The following is a 26518-nucleotide window of genomic DNA, read 5'->3' as shown; positions in this document are numbered from 1 at the left end:
GTGTATTTTTTTTTTTTAAGCTGGACGCACCTTGTCACTTTTTTTTGTAAATGTTGTGATTTGAAGATTTTGTGCCTAGTGGTTTGAATGGTCTTCTGTGTGTCTGGTATGAAAGGTGTGTGAATGGCCTGTAAAGCGGTTGGTGCCTTGAAGTGGCTTTACAGCTCACGAGCTGCGAGTCATTGGTTCAATTTTTTGTCCATGTAATTGACAGTGTATTTCATTTTTGTGAAATCTCTTGTTAATTTAATTATATATACTGAACCATCACTCGCCCTCGTGCCAAATCCAACCAGAATGTGTGTGTGTTTGAGGAATAGATGGCTGTGCAGGGTTTTTTTTTAGTCTCTCTGCCAAGGTGTACATTACGCCTACAAATAACCTGCCAAATGTAGATATTGTTAAACCCATGGGACTACATGGTGATGTCTCTCTGGTGAAATCTAACAATTAATTTTATCCACAGTATCCAGCAAAACTCACAATGTCCGTCATATTTTCCTTGCAATATTGCGCCCAAATTGACACGCTGTACAAGTAAACAACTAATTTTGTCAAAACTAATTGGTTTAGCTAGGGGGGTCACATGATTTTTTCACTCCTTCCTTGGTTGCCATCTAGGGAAACCTAGCAAACCCACACTTTTTTGGAAAGTAGACACCCGGGGTCTTTAAAGGGGGTATGGCTTGCGTGTATCCTCCAACGTTCCTTTTCCCAGAATCCCTAGCAAACTTTAAATGTAGTTGATTTTTTTTAAAAACATTTTTGTGTGTTAAAGTGTGGTATTACTGGTCTCACACAAATTTCTACCCACCCAGCGATGCCCCAGGTCTCCCGAAAAAAATGGTACCTCACTTGCCTGGGTCTGCCTAGTGCCTGCAACAGGAAACCGCGCACAACGCAACGTGGTCGCACCTCAATTTCGCAGTGAAAATGGGCCCTTTTTTGGCAAAGAGCCTACCTTTTGTTTTTTAACCCTAGCTCTGCCGGCACCTAGGGAAACCTAGCAAACATATACATTTTTGAAAACTAGACACCCAGGGGAATTCAGGATGGGGTGACTCGTCTGCCTCCCACCAGGTTCTGTTACCCAGAATCCATTGCAAAAATAAAAAATTCACAAAAAAACATTTCTGTGGTGGAAAGTTCTGGAATCTGTGTGGATCAACAAATTTCCACCCACCCAGCGTTCCCCCCGGTCTCCCGATACAAATGGTACCTCACTTGCGTTGGTAGGCATAGTGGCTGCAAAAGGAAAAGGGCCAAATCGTAGGGTGGAGACTTAATAATTACCTTTAGCAAAATTTACCTTCTTTTTTTGAGGAGGGGGGACCTGATTTTTTGGCCCGGGGCTCGGCAGCCATCTTTGGAAACTACCATACCCAAACAGTTCTAAAAACTAGACACGGAGGTATGGCATGTGTGGGTCCCCCATCGTTTACCAACCCAGAATTCCGTGCAAACCTTAAAATTAGGTGAAAAAACACACTTTTCCATACATTTTTGCGTAGGATCTCCGGGCCAGCACAAATGTCCTACCACCCAGCGTTCCCCTTGTTCTCCCGAGTAAAATTATACCTCACTTGTGTGGGTGGGCCAAAGGCCTGTGACTAGGATGACTCCAAAACAGTAGAATTCTCTGTGCTTAATTTGTCAGCCCCGAAAGCTACAATTTCTTTAAAATACATTTTTGGAATGTTCTGCTTTGGCCCACCCACACAAGTGAGGTATCATTTTACTCGGTGGAACAAGGGGAACGCTGGGTGGTAGGACATTTGTGCCGGCACGGAGATCCCACGGAACAATGTATGGAAAAGTGTTTTTTTACCTAATTTTAAGGTTTGCAGTAAATTCTGGATAGGAAAACATTGGGAGACCCACGCATGCCATACATCCTTGGACTCCCCCCGGGTGTCTAATTTGCAGAACTGTTTGGGTTTGGTAGTTTCCAAAGTTTGCCGCCGAGCCCCGGGCCAAAAACTCAGGTGCCCCCCCTCCCCAAAAATAAGGTACTTTTGCTATAGGTTAAGTTTTAATTCTCCACCTTACAATTTAGGCCTTTTCCTGTTGCAGCACCTATACCTACCCACCAAGTGAGGTACTATTTTTTTAGGGAGACCTAGGGGAACGCTTGGTGGGTGGAAATTTGTTGATCCATGCAGATTCCAAAACTTTCCACCACAGAAATGTGAGGAAAATACGTTTTTTTTCTGTGAATATTTTGGCTTTGCAAGGGATTCTGGGTAACAGAACCTGGTGGGAGACAATCGAGTCACTCCATCCTGAATACTGCTGGGTGTCTAGTTTTCAAAAATGTATAGGTTTGCTAGGTTTCCCTAGGTGCCGGCAGAGCTAGGGTTCAAAAACGAAAGATGGGCTCTTTGCCAAAAAAGGGCCCGTTTTTACTGCGAAATTGAGGTGCGACCACATTGCGTTTTGTGCTGTTTCCTGACGCAGACACTAGGCAGACCCAGGCAAGTGAGGTACCATTTTTATCGAGAGACCTAGGGGGAACGCTGGGTGTGTGGAAATTTGTTGATCCACGCAGATTCCAGAACTTTCCACCACAGAAATGTCAGGAAAATGCGTTTTTTTGTCAAGTTTTTAGCTTTGCAAGGGATTCTGGGTAACAGAACCTGGTGGGAGACAGTCGAATCACCCCATCCTGAATTCCCCTGGGTGTCTACTTTTCACAAATGTATAGGTTTGCTAGGTTTCCCTAGGTGCCAGCAGAGCTAGGGTTCAAAAACGAAAGGTAGGCTCTTTGCCAAAAAAGGGCCAGTTTTCACTGGGAAAATTGAGGTGCGACCATGTTGCGTTTTGCACTGTTTCCTGTCACAGGCACTAGGCAGACCCAGGCAAGTGAGGTACCATTTGTATCGGGAGACCTGGGGGAACGCTGGGTGGGTGGAAATTTGTTGATCCACGCAGATTCCAGAACTGTCCACCACGGAAATGTCAGGAAAATGCTTTTTGTCAAGTTTTTAGATTTGCAAGGGATTCTGGGTAACAGAACCTGGTAGGAGACAGTCAAGTCACCCCCATCCTAAATTCCCCTGGGTGTCTAGTTTTAAAAAATGTATAAGTTTGCTAGGTTTCCCTAGGTGCCAGCAGAGGTAGGGTTCAAAAACGAAAGGTAGGATCTTTGCCAAAAAAGGGCCCGTTTTCACTGCAAAATTGAGGTGCGACCACGTTGCGTTTTGCGCTGTTTCCTGTCGCAGGCACTAGGCAGACCCAGGCAAGTGAGGTAATATTTTTATCGGGAGACCTGGGGGAATGCTGGTTGGGTGGAAATCTGTTGATACACGCAGAATACAGAACTTTCCACCACAGAAATGTAAGGAAAATGCATTTTTTTGTCAATTTATTTGCTTTGCAAGGGATTCTGGGTAACAGAACCTGATGGGAGACAGTCGAGTCACCCCATCCTAAATTTCCCTGGGTGTCTAGTTTTCAGAAATGTATAGGTTTGCTAGGTTTCCATCGGTGCCGGCAGAGCTAGGGTGCAAAAACTACAGCTAGGCACTTTGCCATAAAAGGGTCAATTTTTAACTGCAAACTTGAGGTGTGACGACGTTGCATTTTGCGCCGTTTCCTGTCGCAGGCACAAGGCCGACCCACACAAGTGAGGTACCGTTTTTATCGGGAGACAGGGTAATTCAGATTTGTAAATCAACTGTTATTACCTATTGAGTGCTTAAGCATTTCTCCCTTCCCAATGAAAGACATTGTGTAAAAAAAAAATCATTTTGAAAAATGACCAATAATTCGCAAGCTAGTATGAGTATTCCCAATTTTGAAAATGTGCAAATATATACTGTTTCTAAACTCTATAATTTGTACCCAGTTCATACATAGGTGTCTTTTGTACCGATTTTTTCATGTATACATTTTCCAAGAATAAATGCTCCATACCCGGGAAATAATAAAATACCATTGCAAGTTGCTGCTCAGTTTTTGGCTCTGGGTTCGTCGGGTACTTGGTGAAACTACAAGTCTTATATATCCCCACAACCAGGAAGATCAAACGGATGTAACGGTATATTGCTTTCAAAGAGCTGTCAAAATTACAACAAGTTACAGGCGAAAACGTTGAGACAAAAGGCAGTTTTTGTCAACTAATTTTCAATTATTCCAATATTTAACTGTTATTTTCTATAAAGAAACCTTAATGGATTTAGACAAATGACCCCTTTCTGAATTCAGAATTTTGTCTACTTTTCAAAAATATATAGCTTTCCAGGATCCATTATTGCTCTCAAACACATTTCTACCATTACCTGGAAAGAGGTTGAAAGCTCTAAAAATAGCAAAAAAAAGGCTATGTCCCAGAGAAATGCCAAAATGTGTGAAAAATGTTTGTTCTCTGACAAAAGACTTTCATTCCCTAAATGCTGAGAAAATGGAGATTTCAGCCCCATAAACCCTTTTTTGATAACATTTGCAGAAAAAAACCCAGAGGTTTTCATTTGCAGCCCGTTTTTCCATTTTTTCTGAAAAAAACAAAAATTTCACTGTATTTTGCTTAATTTCTGGGACCCATCCAAGGGAATCCACAAACCCTGGGCACCTTTAGAGTCCACATGATGTTGGAAGAAAAGGACACAAATTTGGCGTGGATACCTTATGTGGTCAAAAAGTTAAAGGGCCTAAGCGCGCACTACCCCAAGTCGACAAAAAAAGGCTTAGCACAGGAGGGGAAAGGCCTAGCAGCGAAGGGACTAATTCCTACAATGGAAGAGTGTTATACATTTAATAAAGAGCCTATGAAATTGGAAAGTCAAGAAATAGTTCACATTGAAGCCATTGATAAAAATCGAGCATCAAGGAATAACAACTTTCTTTTAGAAAACTACAGACTAAATTAGATTCTTTAGAAAAGTCTGTATCAAAAACTGCTGGCTTAGATAAAAAATGTAGATGTATGTTTAAACTGTCGGGTAATTTTGAAGTGTAATCTAAACGTAGAAGAAGGTTTAGTGAATTGAGCAATGGGGAAAGTTGTTGATTTTGTGGAATATCAAAATAGAAATGGAATTGAATTTTTGAAAGTAAAATTTGATCAGATAGCAGAGGTAAGACAGATTGCACGTACTGCTGCAAATGTTTTGCTTGTAAAAGACTTGTATGTTCGTAGAAAACAGTTTCCCTCTGTTTAGCATATGCAATAACTATTCACTAATCACAAGGTTAAAGTGTAAATAATGATTTGGTAAAGGTTGGAAGAACTGTTTAAAGAGTGAATGGTATATGTTGCATTATCTCAAGTTAGAACGTTGTCTGGTTTATATTTAATGGATTTTTATGAGAACAAGGTTAGTGCTTAGTGCTTATGTTAATTGTGTAAGAGAATAATCGTTTGAGAAGGCTTTAATCTCCCCATTTAGGTAAATATCCTATTTATGAGAAACCTGTTTTGTGTCCAAAACGCAAACATGTTGGAGTTAACTATTTCTGAAAAGCAGAAAGAAAATCAAAAGAAAAGATGTAAAGAAGCAGAAAATACATCCAATGTTGCTGGATACCATTTAGAAAATGCTTCTGGTGTCAACTGCTATGGTAATGTTATTCTAAATGTTATATTTTATCTTAAGGGGTTTGTGGTGAAATTATGGAAAGTCAGGAAAAAACTAGGTTCTGCACTTTACACTTTATTTCCACTGAGAACTAATAGAAGTAAGATCCATTCATTTCTGGTATTCACCAACTGTTGGATACATGTACTGGATCTTTAACGTTCAGTGCTAATATACAGCAAGATACACAAGAATTTCTGATGTTATGATTGGAGTACTAGAAGATGAAGGAATTCAGATTGAGAGTTTATTTGGACTCAGTTAAAAATGGGGAACATAAATGTGAAGTGTGTTTATTATCTTAAAGGACTATAGTTGACAGAACGATTTTTATATTTAATACCTGACTGCAAATCTGTACCATTTTCCAAATTAGTAAAAGAAGCCAATCATGAGATGTGCTTTCGTTGTAAATCAATAATGCTATCTACATTATGCCTACAAATATATGGAAACTATTTGATTATAATGCTGCAACGCTGTCGACCAAATGGAAGAAAAGTGGAAACTAAAATTAAAAATGTTGTTGCCAATCAAGTATCCATTTCTGGAAGAACTTTTGCAACAGTTGCTATTGTTTTCAATGCTGGAAGTACTACTGCAAGTGGACATTACACTTTATTTAAAGTGTAATAATGCTTGGAGTCACTCTAACGATACACACTTGGAAATTATAAAGAGATTGCCTTATGAATTACCAAACTCCTACTTAATTTTTCTGAAACAAAGATTTTAGACACCATTTGGCTTCATGGGAAGGCATATAGATCCTTAAGGAATTCATACGAAAGCGAAATTTTTGAAACATTATCTGGTGTATTAGGAAAATGTGCAGAGAAACTACGAAGTAAAGGTAAGATTTGAAGTAGCTTTGGATGTGTTATTTGTGTTGATTTTGTATTATATTTGGGGAGAAACTACGAAGTAAAGGTAAGATTTGAACATTTGAAGTAGTATTGGATGTGTTATTTGTGTTGATTTTGTATTATATTTGGGAGAATTAGTTTTTTTAACAATCTAGTGGATTGTTTTTTTTCCCCTGCTGTTTATGATGAAACTACACTGAATAGCGAAGTTAAGTAGTAGCAGATGACAGCAAACAAAGGAAGAACAATGGTTATCTGAATGTTAAATTGTTTTGTAATATTTAAAAACTCATTGTAATTTGTGAAATGTATTACGTTACATAGCACTTCTACAGTTTATTTTAAGTAGTTGAAAAGTTTGAAAAAACAGTATTAATGACAAATACACCATAGTAGTTCGATATTTTAAAAAAAACCTTTGAAATCCATTGAAAAATAACAATAGGTTTCAGGGACGCTATACTTAGAAATTAGTATTTAAAAAACCTTTGAAATACACTGAAAAAAACAATAGATTTTACAGACGTTCTAGTTAGTTGTACACTTGACTCCTAAAACCAGAGAAATTAGACTGTTCTAATTAGTTGAGCTAACTAAAACTTGTGTGCCCGCAATGCACTGCTGATTATGTCACATATTACATCACTCATGACATGGTCAGGGACTAAGCATGAGCGAATTTTGCGGATCTCGCGTTCGCGAATTTGCGGATTTTTGAACTCGCAATCCGCAAAATCCGCGAATTCTTGCGAATTTGCGGATTTTTTTTTTTTTTTGTGTTCGCAAGGATTTCTGCCAGTTCGCGAGGGTTTCGTACCAGTTCGCAATTGCGAACTTACATTTCGTCGCGCAACGGTCGCGAATTATGTTGTTTCTACGTCTGGTTCATCATCACAGGTTCCCAGCACCCTCTGTTTCACCACTGCAACCCTCTGTTACATCAATGCCACCCTCTGGTTCATCATTACTGTAGATTATGGGGGGGAAAAGCAAGCACACCATCCCTGCTTCAACTCAGATGAATTAATTTGGGGTTAGTTTATTAATGTGTCACTGTTTTAAAATTCCAGTCTGGCACCTGCTTCCTTATCTGTAATTTTGCTTTCTGTTGCAGTGCATTTTTTTTCCCCAGGACCTTCTTTGTGGCCTACTTGTAGCTATTGTATGAGCCTGCTGTGAGGGTCAGAGCAGGGTCATACAATTGTTGCAACTAGCAACTGAATTCTGGAGGGGCCCCAGTCAGGAAGCACTACCGGGAATTGTTACTAATGATGAGTTTGAACTCTTGCCCCTGCCGAGTGCTTTCACTTTTGAAAAACTCGTTTTTCTGCAATTTCGCGGGGTTCGCGGGGTGCGAACACGCGCAAGATCGGATTCGGAAGCCGCAAATTCGTGCGAATATGCAATTTGTTTTTTTTGCAGCGTGTTAGTTGGCAAGGTTTTGTGCGTTTTTGCGAGCCGCTCGTAGCGCAAGACGCGAAGTTACCCTCGCGGTCGTGCAAGGGCGCAGCCATCTTGTTTGCCTGACGTATTTCCGTTTCCGGGCGCGAAGTGTAATCTCGCAAAGTCCGCGGTTTGCCAGTACAGTCTCGCGCGTGTTCGCAAGGAAAATCTCGCGCGAACTTACCCGCGCGGTCGTGAACGGGCGCGGCCATCTTGTTTCTCATTCATTGCTATGGTTCTGGGCATGGTCTTTGTATCCTCTGTCAATCTCTGCCATCCTTTGCTTGTTTGAAGTTTTTTTTTATCTATTTTACTTATTATCTATCCCTCTATTTTTCTAGCCCTATATTTTTGTGTTTACTGCTACTTTTGGTTAATTTTAAACTACTTTTGTAAACTCTTTTCTTTTCTTCTCTTCCCTATTCTATTTTCTTTATTCCTTTCCGCCCAGACCATGGTGAAGGGAGCCGGGAAGCATCCCGAGAAGGGGAAGGGTCCCGCACCCCGTGTCCGGCTCCCGTGCGGGCGTTTGAGGGGGGAGCTAGTGATGCCACGGGAGATCTTTACCCCGGAGGAGGTGGGCCAGCTCATTTTTTATGTTCAGCGCCGCCTCCCCAGGACCATCATGGGAGGCGGCAAGATCAGTGCCGGGTACGGGGCCCGGGAGCGCCGGAAGCGGTGGGAGAAGGTGTGCCAGGCCATTTACCACCACTCTCGGGTCTGGCGCACCTACAACCAGGCCACCCACCGCTGGACGGATGTCCTGACCCGTGAGCGAGATCTGCTCGACCTCCTTGGCCTTGAGATCCCCGGGCTTGGTGAGTAGTAGTAGCTATGTCTTTACTACTATGTTTTCTCCTGCTGTGTTATTATATTGCAAATTTTTGTTTTTTTTACAAGAGCAATAATGCTGCTCATTACATTGTAGGTACATTTTATTTCAAAATCTTCTGTGCATTTCAGGTACACTGCTCTCCTTCTCAGTAGTGTTGCTACTATGCTTATTTGTTTTAGATTTTGTGTTCATTTCATTGGCCTGTGAAATTATGTATGAGTGTAGTTGAAAGAACTGCGCAATGCTACACACTAAGGTTCAGATTTTTAATTACCGGCGCATCCCTGCAAAGTTGCAGGGATGCGCCAGTAATTGTGCGTCACGCCACCATCACCCATGGTGCGCCGTATTACAATGCGGCGCGCCATGGGCCCAAAACGTCACCAAAGCGTTACGCATCTGTGCCGTAAAGGTGGCGCATTGCTGGAGTTGCGTCGCAACGATGGTGCAGCTCCATCAATTCTCTGGGGTGCCCTATCTCCCCAATGCTGCGTCAAGCCGTACGTCTGCTTCAAGCAGGCGCAGGGTTTGAGTCACGCATCATTGTCCTCAAAGTGACTGATTGAAATCTTGTAGATTTCCCTCAGCCACTTTTAGGATGCGTTCCTGCGCAGGAACGCCCTCCCTTGCGCCGGAACACCCCTATTGGCGCAGGGCTTTACAACGTGATGCATCTCCCAGATGCGTCACGTTGTTAATATACGCCGCACCATTGCGCCTCTTATGTGCTGTCGCTGCGTCACAAAAGTCACGCAACAATGGAGCAAAAGAGCCGCAAGGGCCTTATAAATCAGCCCCTACAGACTCAAGTCCAGTCCTTCCTTTGTACACATGGCGATAAGAAGAAATAGTGGTGGTGGATTAATAGTTTGAGTATTTTAATGACTGGTGAATGTAGTAGGAAACTTTAGTGTTGTCGCTGATCTTCAATCACAATGGACTTTGGCTGTCACTTTGCGTGCTGCGGACTGCTGCCTGCCAATCCTAGGCAAACCTTTTTAGTACTTTGTTTAGTGAGTTACATAGGGTAGTTTCCAATTCGACGGTCCGCAAATCAAGCAATACTAAAGTAATGACGTAGTCGACCACATGAGATTGGTCAATAATATATCCCGTGGAGTCGTTCCCTATTTGCTATTTCGCAAAAATATTTTGTTACTTTGTTAGTTCTTTTTTAAATGTTTGATTTGGTTGAGAAATAAATATCATCCATGTTTTCTGTTTTTCTTTCTTTCATGTTGTACATCAGCTTCCCCCAGGGGCAAGAGGAGGACACAGGAGGAGGAGGAGGAGGGTGCTGTTGTCGATGCAGGCCAGGACCGGGCAGTCGAGGGCTCCTTTGCTGGCCCCAGTAAGTTTTAATTTTAATATAGAGTACTTATTTTTTCCTAGCGTTCCTCATTCGATTTTTTCTAAATCGTCTTTGATCTTCTTGTAGACAGGATCTAAATTCTTATCCCTATGACTCCGTGTGGTATTACTAGATTATTCTTATTAGTCTGTCTGTGTAGCTAACTAAGATTGCACATTTGGCATTTCCATTGGACTCCCATTCTAGTCAGCAATAGCTCTATGCACTGAGTGTAGTCCTCTGGGATTGTCCATATTGTCTTTTCAAGTATTCTAAATGTTTATGCTTTGACCATTGCCAACAATAAAAAGGTGAATGACCACCACCAAGAAATAATAAGATACTACTTTACTTTTGGTTTGGATAGGACAATCCATTCTACTACTGTTGCAGGGACAAATCTGCACAAACAGAACTATGGACACTAAATAATGCATCGCTTAGCTTATCAATTATAATAGGTGCTGTAACTGTTAGACTTTCCACATACCTCAGTGATAACAGACTTTGTAGTTGAACCCCGGCCCCAATCTCCTTACTGACTAGATAGTGTGGCAGAGTCATTTAGCTCCCAAAGTCACCGATGGCAGAGGCACGGACTCATGCTTGCAAAAATTCGAAAACCTTTAGCTCATCCACTCTAGTCTGGAGGACCAAAAACCACAGACTCTATTTAAGTTTAAAAGCTTTATTAAAAGTAAACACATTTATTAAATTCAAGTTTGTCATAAAAGTGAACGTGTAACTGAAAATGGAAAAGTGCTTAGTGCTGACGATTAATTGGACACATTTCTTGTGGTCGAGCCGAGCTCTCACCTGGTTTGAACTTGATCCTGCTCGTGTTCTTAGAAGTCAAGGTTCTGTCTGTTAGGAGAAAAAGTGGTGCGTGTTAAAAAGTAAAAAGCAAACATTCATCAGTTGTGCCAAAAAGTGCAGCAAGACAACAGCCTTCCCTGGAAAAAGGGACCTTTTTACTCTAGAGTAGACAGTCAAAAATTATTAAATTGTACACTTTTTTTCACATTTCTTTCTTCCTCCTAGACCAAATATTATATAGTAGTGAGTGGTGTATTCTAACATTATTAAATGTACTTTGTAGGTGGAACATCTGGAGACGGGGCCAGCGCGGAGGTGGTGGCATTGGACGAGGAGGACAACTCTGGGGAGGAGGCGGTGCAAGTGCCGGAAAAGGACATGCCTGTGAGGGTTCACACGGTGGTGGCGGGCAGAGGTAAGCTATACATTCCTTAGTCATTGAGATTGAAGACTGCAGAGTGTGCTTTCTGCACGGGTGTATTATAAAAAAAGCAGGTAGTAGCCTCCTCTAAATGTACTTCGACTTAGCTGTGAAGTTTTTGGCGAGAAGAATCCCAATCAGATCTGAGGTGAACTTGATGGATGGGATGAACGAAAAGCGAAAGAAGGGTGTAAGTAAGTGTGGAAGCACGAGAAATGTAATGATGACTGGCAAAGAAGAATGATATGTGTTTGCTTGGTCCCCGAGGTGGCTGGGAAGGTAAGAAAATGGTATGGTGCATGGCTGGGTGAATGATGAAGCAAGGATGGGTGGAAGGAGAACAGCCTGGGTGGGTGAGACAGAAACTGTATGTGTGCAATATACTTTGAATGGATGGATGCCTGGATCATTCATGGTACTATCTGACTCTTAGATAGCATATGTGAATCTAGAGAGAGTAGACGGTCACTGGATGAACTAAGTGTTACTTTGAAGAGCATGTAACACCGCACCCGCACGTCCGTTCCAGTGTAGGAAAGGCAAGGAAAAGAAGTTGTAACGTTGTCCAAAGACTACCATGAATAGTAGCAGTAGTTTGTATTGCAACTGCAAGCACAGCATATATCCAGTTATTACGGTGGGCACTCCCTACCTCCCTTAATAACTTTAGTTTAGTAGTAGTACGTCATTCATGTGTGGGGGTATCACTGTTCACTCAATAATAAGCAAAGCACCTAAAGTCATCCCATATGTCATCAAATACATCCCATGTGAAGTGATAGATAATCAGATAATTTAGCTTCTTCATTTTCCTTTTCTAATACTCATTTGCACTGTAGGGTGAAAGCTAAATTAATTAAGCAGTAGCCCTTTTAACAGAGTATTCTCAGTGCCACCCGTAATAGAAAAGTAAGAGCTTCACCACCTGCATGTACTGGACCGGTACAGTAACGCAAGTCTGTCTCACTCACCATGGTGTGCGTCTGTTTTTCTCGGGTGCAAGTTCACTGCGCTGGCATTATGCCGGCTTGCATAAGATAACGTACCAATTGTCCTAAACAAGAGAGAAGAAGAAGAATAAGAGTGGTGTACTGTCATAGTCGACTGTAATAGAAGTCCATAGTGCTCGTAGAATTTGTTCCTTAAACTCCCACTAATGTTAGAGCAAGGATGAAGAAGTCGGAGGTTACATAGATACTGTCCTCAATAGTTATGCACTGTGCTTTCAATTTGCTACTTGTACTGTGACAACTTTCTGCTCAATCATTTTGTGTTAATCTTAAGGAGCATTGGTTACAGACTATGTCTTTCTTTTTTCATGTAGTTGCTCCTTCCAAATCCAAGACACCATCAAGGAGGAAGGAGCAGGCTCGAATGGCCCGGCAACGGAGGCTGGATGCCACTGTTGCTGAATATCGGCGGCTGGTGGCCCTGGAGGAGGAGGAGACGCAGTCTGGAACAACAACAACGTCCACTGGGACAGCTGCCTCCTCCTCCGTGCGGGCTGCCAGCCAGCGCAGTGCTCCAGCGGTACGGAGCCGGGCTACCAAAGCCAAACGCCACCGCCCAGCAGCAAAGAAAGCAGCTGCCCCTCACAGGAATTGCAAGGCACACCGGCGCCGCTTATCCCTCAGACTGTCCTACCTGGAGCAGGAGGTCCATAATTATAAGAACGTGGTGGAGGGCCTCCGCTTCGAACTTGCCACCCTCCGCAAGGAGCATGATGCCCTGGCTGCTAATTCCAACAGCACCCTGCCATAGTGTCCCTTGCCCCTTTTTTAGAGACTTTTGGGGGGTGGGAATTGGGAGTTGTGATTTTTGGGGACTTTTGAAGGACAATCGTTGGGGTTAGGGAGGGTCTTGCGGGAGATTCTTTTGTTAGGGCTATAAAAATATACTTTTTGAAACTTTATCTGACCATACCTGTTTTTTACTGCTTTTGAGTCTGGTGGGTGGGGGTTTAACATAACAGTAAGTTTGTTTTCCTGAATAGTCCTAGGACTTTAGTAGTACTACCGTCAATCAAATCTCTCGTCTCTCCTAATACTCCATTATACTACCTCCAACCAAACGCCTATCTTACCTGTAATTTCTGTTTGCAAGTAGGGCTAGGCCCAGGGCTGGCTCCACGGGAAACAGCAAATAAGGTTGGCAATCCTGGGCGGATAAAATTTCCTCATAGCGGTGGTACTAGTGGTGTGACACAGTGGCAGTTGCTTGCCTATGAAAAAAAGAAAATGAAATCTGGTTTGTGCTCCTGAGCAATACAAAGGTACAATACAGAATATAGCAGGTGACAGAAGTACACTAGAACAGTGCCACGTTGTAGCCTAACAAATGTTAAAGTATAACTAATTCGGTTGAAGTTCTTTGACATTAGCCATGGGTCTTTGTCAAGCAGAGTAAGAATATATCATCGGATTTCTTCACCAGCCTGTTGCTATCACCTTATCCTCCCCAGCAAGTGTGTGGATTTATTGCTGTAATTTAGTCACACATCAATCAAAACCACACAGCCCGGGGGAAGAGGGTTAGGGTTTGAAAAATGGATGGGTACGGGGGTTTTTGGGAAAGGTTTTGGGAGACAAGAAAAAGTAGCACAGCATGGACGAACAATTGTGAACATAAACAAATGTTTGGGTACAAACCTATCCATCAATCTTTGAAAGTGCATACACTACTGTAACTGCATGCATGTCAGTTAAAAGTAATTAGTACTTTCGACAACTGTGGAAGAAAGAATGCGACAGTACAGGGCGTGGGTGGAAATATTGATAACTATATTCAACATAAGGTCTCTGTAGCCAGATACCTGAGAGCCTTGCTGGTCACTATAAATCCATTCACAACAACACTCAATGGGGTTGGTCTGGAAGGTGTCAGGTTTACTCCCCGTGATCCAGTCGATGCAAATATGGTTCCACTTCCAAATGTCACCAACACCCAGAAGTGTAAACACAGGGTGTTCGAGGCATTAGGCGGGGGAGAAAAATAACAAACTAAAATAAAAAATGTGGGATGGGTAAAGGTAGGGTCAGCAGGGAAAGGATACCTGTAACAGAAGACAAGACAGGCATCAGTGAAGTGCTGTCCTAACATACAAGGGTACTCTCATATAGTCTCACTAAATAGTCTGCAAGTCTCCCGCCTACTCATGGGAAATGTAGTTTCATAGTACGGTAGGCGCTTAGGGGCTGCGTAACCTGACAGAAGGTATAGTAGATAGAAAAGGAGAAATTGCTTTTTTTCTAGGTGTCCCCTCACTCACCAGGGTTGCCCCTTGGTGACATGCTTCATCATTGGGGCCATCCCAGTCCTCTACGGCCTGGGGCGTGCTGCGACTTGCGAATTACGTAGGAGCACTTACAAATGACTATGTGTGGTGCAGATGTGATAGTGGAGTGGACTAAGTGATGTGTTAAGGGATCAATGTAGAAGCAGAGAGAGAGCCAAGAAATGCAGTCACAGTCAGAGAAAAAGGCAAGGGATACTGTATCTATGTGGTTGTAGTGGTCCTGTTGGAAGTGGTAAGTAAGTTGCCCGCAGAAAAAAAATCCTCCTATTAGCGGCACTCCTCCATTGCAGCCGACGCTTCGTCCATCGATGTTGGTCATCAGAAGACACCCTGTCCACTGCCTGCCTGATGCTGAATTGTGGCTCGCTACTGTGAAGCCTGACTCCATCCTTTTTTCCCCATTGCAGAGACTGAAACCCGGCCTGTAATTATTCAACGAAAAACAGGAAGTGATATAATATTACAACACCACTGATAAATAAATATAAGGCATGTAGGCTGTGGAGTGCAAAAAGTCACAATTTGTTTTTCCTAGTAGACAGTACAATGTTTTTGAAAGTGCGTACTCTGAGTCACCTTTTGAAGGATGTATGGGCAAATTAATGTATCGGATCTTGCCCCTCAAGCTAGGTGTACTGTAAACTGTGTTTTAGAACAAAATTAGATCTTCCTAGCAGTGCTCCCACCCAGACCCTTACTAAAGCCAGTCGCAAAAATGTAGAAGACCCCCAATCAAATCTCAAAAAACGAGGCCTAGCAGAAAACTGGTGACAAAACTTACTTTGAAAGTAAAAGTAGGCCGAAGTACCCTAATTACCCATTACCCACCGTGGATTGCATTCAAACCACTTGCAAGCAACCAAGCAAAAGTAGCCATAGCCAGCATCGCTCCAAGACTCGAAATCCCCCCCACTCAAACACATGCAATAGAAATACTGCTAACCCTAACGAACCCTAAGTTAAGAATAGTGGCAAAGGCTTTCTTTAACTATGCCAAATCCCCCCTTTCCCACCATGGATTTTCTTCAAATGACTTGCAACCAAAATTACACATTCTCACGAGTGCTCTAAGACCCCAGAACTCAGTTTGAAAAATCTAGAACACCCCGAAACACATGCAATCCTGCTGCTAGGGCTAACCCTAACGAACCCTAAGTTACAAAAAGTGCCAAAACTAAAGGCTTTTCCGCGCGGATTTTGTCCCAACCACTTCTACCCGGTATTAGACCTTCCCAGGAATGCCCCAAGACCCGGCAACCCACCCGCCAAGAAGCGTAACACCCCCAAACAGGCCAAAAGCAAAATCTCATACTTGCAATATTTCTGGGCCTTCGGTCCAAACGCGCTGCGTAGCTAGGCCATAAGTCGGGGTTGGCACGACGGATTTCCTGAAAAGCAAATGCAATCAAGATTAGAGTGTCCCAGCAGTGCTCCCAGACCACGAAACTCACCCGCAAACAGACGGAACCCCCCCTAAGAGCACCTCAAAGGCAAGCAAGTCATCAAAAACACAAAAAAAATTCCGCCTGGGATTTGGTCCAAAACACTTTTATCCGGTATTAGAGCTTCCCAGCAATGGCCCCAGAGCCGTCAACCCAGGAGAAAACGAGTAGAAGACCCCCAAACAGCCAAAGAGCAAAAGTACAAAAATGGGGACTTAGTCACTTTTTCACAAATTTCCCAAATCACTCCGCGCGCGCTCTGCAGCTAGGCCCTAAGTCCCCTCAGCCACCATGGATTTGCTTCAAACCTCTTGCAAAGTAAAGTATATATAGCCAGCAGTGCTCCCACACCACGAAACTCACCCGCAAACACCAGGAAGCCCCCCAAACAGGCCCCCGAAAACGCTACATAGAGCAAAATGTCAGAAATAGCCCCAAAAAAAATCGGCCTGGATTTTGTCCCAACCACTTCTACCCGGTATTAGACCTTCCCAGGAATGCCCCAAGACCCGGCAACCCACCCGCCAAGAAGCATAACACCCCCAAACAGGCCAAAAGCAAAATCTCATACTTGCAATATTTCTGGGCCTTCGGTCCAAACGCGCTGCGTAGCTAGGCCATAAGTCGGGGTTGGCACGACGGATTTCCTGAAAAGCAAATGCAATCAAGATTAGAGTGTCCCAGCAGTGCTCCCAGACCACGAAACTCACCCGCAAACACCAGGAAGCCCCCCAAACAGGCCCCCGAAAACGCTACATAGAGCAAAATGTCTGAAATAGCCCAAAAAAAATCGGCCTGGATTTTGTCCCAACCACTTCTACCCGGTATTAGACCTTCCCAGGAATGCCCCAAGACCCGGCAACCCACCCGCCAAGAAGCATAACACCCCCAAACAGGCCAAAAGCAAAATCTCATACTTGCAATATTTCTGGGCCTTCGGTCCAAACGCGCTGCGTAGCTAGGCCATAAGTCGGGGTTGGCACGACGGATTTCCTGAAAAGCAAATGCAATCAAGATTAGAGTGTCCCAGCAGTGCTCCCAGACCACGAAACTCACCCGCAAACACCAGGAAGCCCCCCAAACAGGCCCCCGAAAACGCTACATAGAGCAAAATGTCAGAAATAGCCCAAAAAAAAATCGGCCTGGATTTAGTCCCAACCACTTCTACCCGGTATTAGACCTTCCCAGGAATGCCCCAAGACCCGGCAACCCACCCGCCAAGAAGCATAACACCCCCAAACAGGCCAAAAGCAAAATCTCATACTTGCAATATTTCTGGGCCTTCGGTCCAAACGCGCTGCGTAGCTGGGCCATAAGTCGGGGTTGGCACGACGGATTTCCTGAAAAGCAAATGCAATCAAGATTAGAGTGTCCCAGCAGTGCTCCCAGACCACGAAACTCACCCGCAAACACCAGGAAGCCCCCCAAACAGGCCCCCGAAAACGCTACATAGAGCAAAATGTCAGAAATAGCCCAAAAAAAAATCGGCCTGGATTTAGTCCCAACCACTTCTACCCGGTATTAGACCTTCCCAGGAATGCCCCAAGACCCGGCAACCCACCCGCCAAGAAGTATAACACCCCCAAACAGGCCAAAAGCAAACTCTCATACTTGCAATATTTCTGGGCCTTCGGTCCAAACGCGCTGCGTAGCTGGGCCATAAGTCGGGGTTGGCACGACGGATTTCCTGAAAAGCAAATGCAATCAAGATTAGAGTGTCCCAGCAGTGCTCCCAGACCACGAAACTCACCCAGAAACACCAGGAAGCCCCCCAAACAGGCCCCCGAAAACGCTACATAGAGCAAAATGTCAGAAATAGCCCAAAAAAAAATCGGCCTGGATTTTGTCCCAACCACTTCTACCCGGTATTAGACCTTCCCAGGAATGCCCCAAGACCCGGCAACCCACCCGCCAAGAAGTATAACACCCCCAAACAGGCCAAAAGCAAACTCTCATACTTGCAATATTTCTGGGCCTTCGGTCCAAACGCGCTGCGTAGCTGGGCCATAAGTCGGGGTTGGCACGACGGATTTCCTGAAAAGCAAATGCAATCAAGATTAGAGTGTCCCAGCAGTGCTCCCAGACCACGAAACTCACCCGCAAACACCAGGAAGCCCCCCAAACAGGCCCCCGAAAACGCTACATAGAGCAAAATGTCAGAAATAGCCCAAAAAAAAATCGGCCTGGATTTAGTCCCAACCACTTCTACCCGGTATTAGACCTTCCCAGGAATGCCCCAAGACCCGGCAACCCACCCGCCAAGAAGTATAACACCCCCAAACAGGCCAAAAGCAAACTCTCATACTTGCAATATTTCTGGGCCTTCGGTCCAAACGCGCTGCGTAGCTGGGCCATAAGTCGGGGTTGGCACGACGGATTTCCTGAAAAGCAAATGCAATCAAGATTAGAGTGTCCCAGCAATGCTCTCAGACCATGAAACTCACCCACAAACAGACGGAACCCCCCCCTAAGAGCACCTCAAAGGCAAGCAAGTCATCAAAAACACAAAAAAATTTCCGCCTCGGATTTGGCACAAACCACTTTTAGTGCTTCCCAGCAATGGCCCCAGACCCGTCAACTCACCTGCAAAGAGGTAGAACAACACCCCCACAAGTGCTGAGTCTTTCTTCATTGGGCGTAAACCAGCCCTCTGCTTTGATGGAAATAGGAGTCTGGAGGAGGAGGATAGAGGAGCATGTTCTTCTGAACTTGTGAACCTGAGGAATGCAGACTGCGGCACCTTCAAATAAATTAGCAAACAAGTGAAGACAGTTCTGCTGATGGGCTTGTCTTTGTGATTATCTGATTAAAGTTTGAATTATATTAACTGTGCACAACAAAGAAAGACAGACACACAGGAATAAAAGTGAATAAGGATGAAAAAGAAAGTTATTGATTCGTTGTCTCATTTTCAGGGCTCGAAGTCGGAATCACGGTCCAGGAATAAGAATAAGGCTTCGTCATCATACTCTGCGAATTCAGCCCGGGTGAGGTCAGTGCCACCTGACAGAGTAGAAATTCCCTCATCTATGGTGCTGGCCACCTCCTCTTCATCCGGCACGCTCTCTCGTACTCTTATATCTGGTGGTATGAGGTGCTGATTCATCTTGATCATTGTTAACCTCTCCACATTTTTGGGCGAGAGGCGGCTCCGTTTGGGAGTTACAATCCCACCAGCCGGACTGAAAACCCGTTCAGAAGACACACTTGCGAGTGGGCAAGACAAGTAGTTTAAAGCCAGGTTGGTGAGCTGTGGCCACAATTCTTTTTTCCCATGCCAATACGCCAATGGGTCAGAATTAACATAGACCTCTGTGGAGTCATTCAGATAGTCCTTCACCATCGACTCAAGGTCCTCCTCCAAGGTTCCTCCACTTTGCGTAGCTCTTGCTGTGCCTCTGGCCTTTTGAGAACCAAACCCACGCAGAGCTAGCCAATCCTCTTCAGCCTCCAATGTTTCTGCTGCCTTTCGTGCAGATGATGCGGTTGCCGGTGTCTTTAACGGCTGAGAGGTCACTTGTGCCACAGCCACAGGTGCAGAAGTGGATTGTTTTGACTGGGGATGGCCTGCTGATGTACTGCCATTTCCTTCAATTTCCAGCCGTTCTGTTTCAAACTTCTTGGCTGACAAGGCTAGCCAACGTTTGTACTTTGTAACATCTTCATCAGCAAAAGGAAAGAATGCTCTGCCTGCCAGCGCCTTTTTGTAGCGTGGATCCAGAATAGTAGCACAAATGTAATGCTGTTCTGAGTGGATCTTTTGAAGACGTTCATCACCTTGTAGGAGCTCTAATAATGTCTCAGCCAGAAGCAAAGAGTCTTTCTTTTTGTCATCTTTTCGAAACACAGAACACACCTCCTTCAGTTGGTCCTCCAGCATGTACAACAATGGGATAGCTTTTCCCAAATTAGAGTCCTCCTTGCTGACTGCACGTGTGAAGACCTCAAAAGGACGAAGCATGCGTGTTAGGCTTTCAACTATGTTCCATTGCGGCCCACCCATCCTCAGCTCCTCTATACCCTCTTTCAAGAAAAATTGATCGAGTTGCGTATACTGCTCATACAGACGCTCAAGCATGTAGAAGGTTGAGTTCCAACGTGTTACCACCTCCTGGATGAGTGCTTTCACTGGCATTTGACTTTGATATAGCATGCTCCTCAGCTGCTTGCGGGCCTTAAAAGAATGCCTGAAATGCTTGCAAATTTTTCGGCAGTTCTCCAATACACTGTACGCTGCACTGCGTTTATTACCCAAGAATTTTTGGACAACCAGGTTTATACAGTGCGCCAAACACGGCACTCTGAAATAGTAACCGTCCCTCATGGCCTTAACTATATTGGAGCCATTGTCTGTGGAAACATAACCAACCTTGCGTTTTAGTGGGGACAGACAGTTAAGGACCTTTGTGTTAAAGACATCCAAAATGTTTTCTGCTGTGTGACGTTTCTCCAAACCAAACATGGCTAGTGTTGCATGTTTCCGAGCACCTTTAAAAACAATGTTAGTGTCAACACCTGAGTTTAGCTTTGCTTTAGCCCCTGAAAAAGAGACCCAGTGTGCAGTGATGCACATGTAATCAGCGCCTGCGCCACTGGTCCACATGTCTGTTGTCAGATGTATAGTGTGAACAGCACTCTTCTGCAAAGCTGCCCCAATCACCTTCAGAACATCTTCATGTAGTGCTGGAACCGCAACTCGGGCAAAATAGAACCGGCTAGGAACCTTCCATTTAGGGCAGAGCACTGTCACTAATTCTAGAAAACCAACCCCTTCTACAAAAGAAAAAGGGAGAAGGTCCAGAGCTAGCATTTTAGCCAGCTTAGTGTTATACAGACGGGTCATTGGGTGGTTGCGTTCATATTGCGCTTCTGTAAACAACATCTTTTTAATGTTGCCCTGGACCAATGATTTACGGGATGATGATGATCTCTTCGACCCAGTTACGCTCGCTGATGAACTTTTCCGCATTGATGTCTCACTCTCTCCCACACTCTTAGTGTGGCTCCCATGGGGTGTGCTGCTGACATGGGAACTGGGTGTAAGTGAAGTGTTTGAATCGTCTTCTACCTCCTCGTCATCAGCAGATGACAAATCAACGTTTTCATTACGTGCAATTCCGGCTTTCTTGACCGCCTCTAGGTGCGGAAACCATTCGACAGGGTGCCTTCTCTCAAGATGACCTCTCTGGCCTCCGGTACCATAGTTAGAACCAAGCTTACCACGACTAAATCGAAGCTTACAAAGGCTACAAATGGCTACGTTTTCCTTTTTTGGGCAAACACTAAAGAAGTCCCAAACTGGAGACTTGAAATGTCTTCGGGGGCCGGAGGAGGCGGCGATACTGGTGGTGGTGGTCCTGCTGCTAATGACAGATGAAGTGGAGGATGTGGATTGCCGAACTTCAGTACGTTTTGCACTTTCACCACCACGAATTGAGGTCGAGGACGAGGTGGGTACCTTCTTGCGAGGAAGAAATATGGAAGCGGTAGGTTTTGGTGTACTACTTAACTCCAAATCTAATGATTCCATTTCCATTACCTCCTCGCCGACATCATCATCACGCTCAGCAGCTTCTCGGGATAGGGTCAAAATGTCTCTTTGCTGCATGCCCGGTGGGGCTGCAGTGACCTTTGTGATGACTGCCTCGTCGTCATCGTGAGAGGCTTCATCACCAGCAGTATCTGTCACTTCTTGTTGAGCCTCATCACACTCCATAGGTTTGAGTTTTTGGACGACCTTCCTTTTACGCTTAGGTACCGGTGGCAGATCATGGTGTGCCTCTGCCTCACTGTCAGACCGCAGTTGTCGTGGTTCCCAAGACAGATCACTTGCACCAGAACGAGGTGGGCTTGAAGAAGATGTAGACACCCCCCTTGATCTTTTCCTTGCTAGGGATGTGGAAGACAATGAATGATCATCAGGAGGAGTGGCTTCCAATGATACCTCAGCTTCATTGTCGATTTCCAAATGTGCCCCTACTTCGGGAGGAACAACTATTGTGGGCACTTGTGAACGTCCATGCACCTTTGCTTGCGCATCTCCTTTTGCTGCCTCTCCTTCCACATGTACTTGGGCGTGTACTTGCACATGGTGTTGTTGTTGCGGCTGTGGTTGTTCAACACTTGTCAGATGAGTTACAACAACCTGTGTTGATTCAGGGACATTGCTGCTACTTTCTTGCGATGAGCCAACATCACTGGTCGATGGTGATTGGAGAAGTACACTGACTGCCTCTGAAGCACTCAAGGGCTTTGACTTAAGTTGGCGTGGTGGTGGAGGCACTGAACCCAATGGAGCAGGGGTGCTGCTCTCAGGTTGGTCCCCAGCAGATCCTGCTGCTGCAGGCGTACTTTTTTTTTTGCTCCCAAAAAAAGTGGCGGGTGGCACACCAGCCTCCTTGGTAACTTGCTTCTTCTGCTCCTTACTAGCAACTTTCTTGCTAGAGGAGCTACGGAGAACTTTCTTTGGGGCCATCTTCTTCAGAGCAGGTCAGACAGCAGGCCGCAGTTGCACGAATTGTAGAGTTGTCTGAGGCCAGACGTGACGTCGCGTGACGTTATGCTGCACACACACACCGCTGCAGGACTTCTTCCTGGCACTGGTGGTTCTCTTGAGTCTTGTGCACCTAAAAAAAATGGAAGACAGAGGAACATCAGTTCAGTTATAGAGCACAAAAAAATCGAAAAACACTGCAAAATCAGCACAATCCCAATCCATCCATGCCCTCCATAATGTTTAAATTCAAGACAACCCACAGAAAGACTAGGCCCATGCAAGACTCACTACCCCTGGGCATAAATAAAGGTTGAAAAGTAGGCAAAATGGTTGGAGGCCTAACAACAAAGCCTGCATTCAAAATGGCCACTTGCCTGCCAAGCACATGGCCAGTGCCTGTAGCTGCACTCAAAATGGCCACCAGCCACATGGCATGTCCCTCCCCATGAACACCCCCAAAAATCGAAAAACACTGCAAAATCAGCACAATCCCATTCCATCCATGATGTTTAAATTCAAGACAGCCCACAGAAAGACTAGGCCCCATGCACCACTCACTACCCCTGGTCAAGGCCCCAACAACAGGTCAAAAATCGAAAAACACAAAATTTTACAAAAAAAAAAAATCGAAAAACACAGAAAAATCAGCACAATCCCAATTCATCTATGGCCTCCATGATGTTTAAATTCAAGACAACCCACAGAAATACTAGGCCCATGCAAGACTCACTACCCCTGGCATAAATAAAGGTTGAAAAGTAGGCAAAATGGTTGGAGGCCTAACAACAAAGCCTGCATTCAAAATGGCCACTTGCCTGCCAGCACATGGCCAGTGCCTGTAGCTGCACTCAAAATGGCCACCAGCCACATGGCATGTCCCTCCCCATGAACACCCCCAAAAATCGAAAAACACTGCAAAATCAGCACAATCCCATTCCATCCATGATGTTTAAATTCAAGACAGCCCACAGAAAGACTAGGCCCCATGCACCACTCACTACCCCTGGTCAAGGCCCCAACAACAGGTCAAAAATCGAAAAACACAAAATTTTACAAAAAAAAAAAATCGAAAAACACAGAAAAATCAGCACAATCCCAATTCATCTATGGCCTCCATGATGTTTAAATTCAAGACAACCCACAGAAATACTAGGCCCATGCAAGACTCACTACCCCTGGCATAAATAAAGGTTGAAAAGTAGGCAAAATGGTTGGAGGCCTAACAACAAAGCCTGCATTCAAAATGGCCACTTGCCTGCCAGCACATGGCAAGTGCCTGTAGCTGCACTCAAAATGGCCACCAGCCACATGGCATGTCCCTCCCCATGAACACCCCCAAAAATCGAAAAACACTGCAAAATCAGCACAATCCCATTCCATCCATGATGTTTAAATTCAAGACAGCCCACAGAAAGACTAGGCCCCATGCACCACTCACTACCCCTGGTCAAGGCCCCAACAACAGGTCAAAAATCGAAAAACACAAAATTTTACACAAAAAAAAAAATCGAAAAACACAGAAAAATCAGCACAATCCCAATTCATCTATGGCCTCCATGATGTTTAAATTCAAGACAACCCACAGAAATACTAGGCCCATGCAAGACTCACTACCCCTGGCATAAATAAAGGTTGAAAAGTAGGCAAAATGGTTGGAGGCCTAACAACAAAGCCTGCATTCAAAATGGCCACTTGCCTGCCAGCACATGGCAAGTGCCTGTAGCTGCACTCAAAATGGCCACCAGCCACATGGCATGTCCCTCCCCATGAACACCCCCAAAAATCGAAAAACACTGCAAAATCAGCACAATCCCATTCCATCCATGATGTTTAAATTCAAGACAGCCCACAGAAAGACTAGGCCCCATGCACCACTCACTACCCCTGGTCAAGGCCCCAACAACAGGTCAAAAATCGAAAAACACAAAATTTTACAAAAAAAAAAAATCGAAAAACACAGAAAAATCAGCACAATCCCATTCCATCCATGGCCTCCATGATGTTTAAATTCAAGACAACCCACAGAAATACTAGGCCCATGCAAGACTCACTACCCCTGGCATAAATAAAGGTTGAAAAGTAGGCAAAATGGTTGGAGGCCTAACAACAAAGCCTGCATTCAAAATGGCCACTTGCCTGCCAGCACATGGCAAGTGCCTGTAGCTGCACTCAAAATGGCCACCAGCCACATGGCATGTCCCTCCCCATGAACACCCCCAAAAATCGAAAAACACTGCAAAATCAGCACAATCCCATTCCATCCATGGCCTCCATGATGTTTAAATTCAAGACAACCCACAGAAATACTAGGCCCATGCAAGACTCACTACCCCTGGCATAAATAAAGGTTGAAAAGTAGGCAAAATGGTTGGAGGCCTAACAACAAAGCCTGCATTCAAAATGGCCACTTGCCTGCCAGCACATGGCCAGTGCCTGTAGCTGCACTCAAAATGGCCACCAGCCACATGGCATGTCCCTCCCCATGAACACCCCCAAAAATCGAAAAACACTGCAAAATCAGCACAATCCCATTCCATCCATGATGTTTAAATTCAAGACAGCCCACAGAAAGACTAGGCCCCATGCACCACTCACTACCCCTGGTCAAGGCCCCAACAACAGGTCAAAAATCGAAAAACACAAAATTTTACAAAAAAAAAAAATCGAAAAACACAGAAAAATCAGCACAATCCCAATTCATCTATGGCCTCCATGATGTTTAAATTCAAGACAACCCACAGAAAGAATCAGTCCACCCACCACTGAGTACCCCTGGGAAAAGGCCCCAAAACAGCCCAAAAATCGAAAATCCCAAAATTTTAGTTGCAGCAACTGTAATGCCCCAAACAAACTTACTTGTAAAATTTCTAATCCAACAGTGATCCAAAGAAAGTCAAAAAGGCCTCAAATCCAAAGATCCAGCAGCATCCACAAAAGGTAATCCTTCCAGGTCCACATCCGAATGAAAAGTGACCAGGAGATGGACAAAGCACTGGGAGGAGCCTGCTGAACAGGAACAGGAAGTTGAAGACTATGGGGCACTTCCTTCCTCCCACCCCCCTGCCCCCTCCCCAAAATGGACTCCTCGCTAAAAAAGTGCAGGCAAATGTCAAACTAAGGAGTTATTCACATAAAAATCATCATTTCTAGAAGGTTTATGCTGCTTGCTGGTGGATTTCTTGTGCAGAATTGCAAATTTATATTTTCGCTCGCCGCATCTCAAATCTCGCAAATTGCGAAGTACCGCGAGACGTGATCTCGCCGTACTCGCGTTGACAAACTATCGCTGGCAAGCCGCGATGACGTAATCGCGCTCGCCAATTCCCGCGGGATCACACAGCAAGATCCAAAATGGCGCAGCACTCGCAAACTATCGAAAAAAACAACTCGGCAAACGATGATAAACGCCGCGCGCCGCAAAAATTGTATCACCAACGCCGCGCGCCGCCAAAAAAATCCGCTGCGTGCGAATTTGCGGATTTTGCGGGAAATCCGCAAATCTCGCGGATTGCGGATTTCCCGAAAATCCGCAAAATCCGCGAGCGGAACGGATTTTCCGCCCACGCTTATCAGGGACATCACAGATGACATCTGAGATGACATCACTCATGACATCATCCACGTGATAATCTGATGCACATACTGCTGCCCCAATATAAACTGATACACACATTCTAAAATGCAGGCTACTATTTTTGAAACCATACATAGAAGAAAGCTATATACTACATACCACTCACTATTTCCTAGGTCTACACTCACATCCAATATTTTATACATGTAATTACTCATCAATACAGGACTACAATATGCCCTCATACATCTATACTTGCAGTCACACTCTGCCACTCATCCAGTTACTCACACACCTAGTCAGTAATGAAAAAAAATCACATACCCATTTACTAATGTACATAGTTATACACACCAACTCCGTTATTTATAGACATACATCACTTATTTATACAGATACAAAC

Source organism: Lissotriton vulgaris, chromosome 7, assembly GCF_964263255.1.
Source record: "Lissotriton vulgaris chromosome 7, aLisVul1.2, whole genome shotgun sequence".
NCBI classification, from domain to species: domain Eukaryota; kingdom Metazoa; phylum Chordata; class Amphibia; order Caudata; family Salamandridae; genus Lissotriton; species Lissotriton vulgaris.
The sequence above is the reverse complement of the archived record's forward strand: the minus strand, read 5'-3'. Positions refer to the sequence as shown.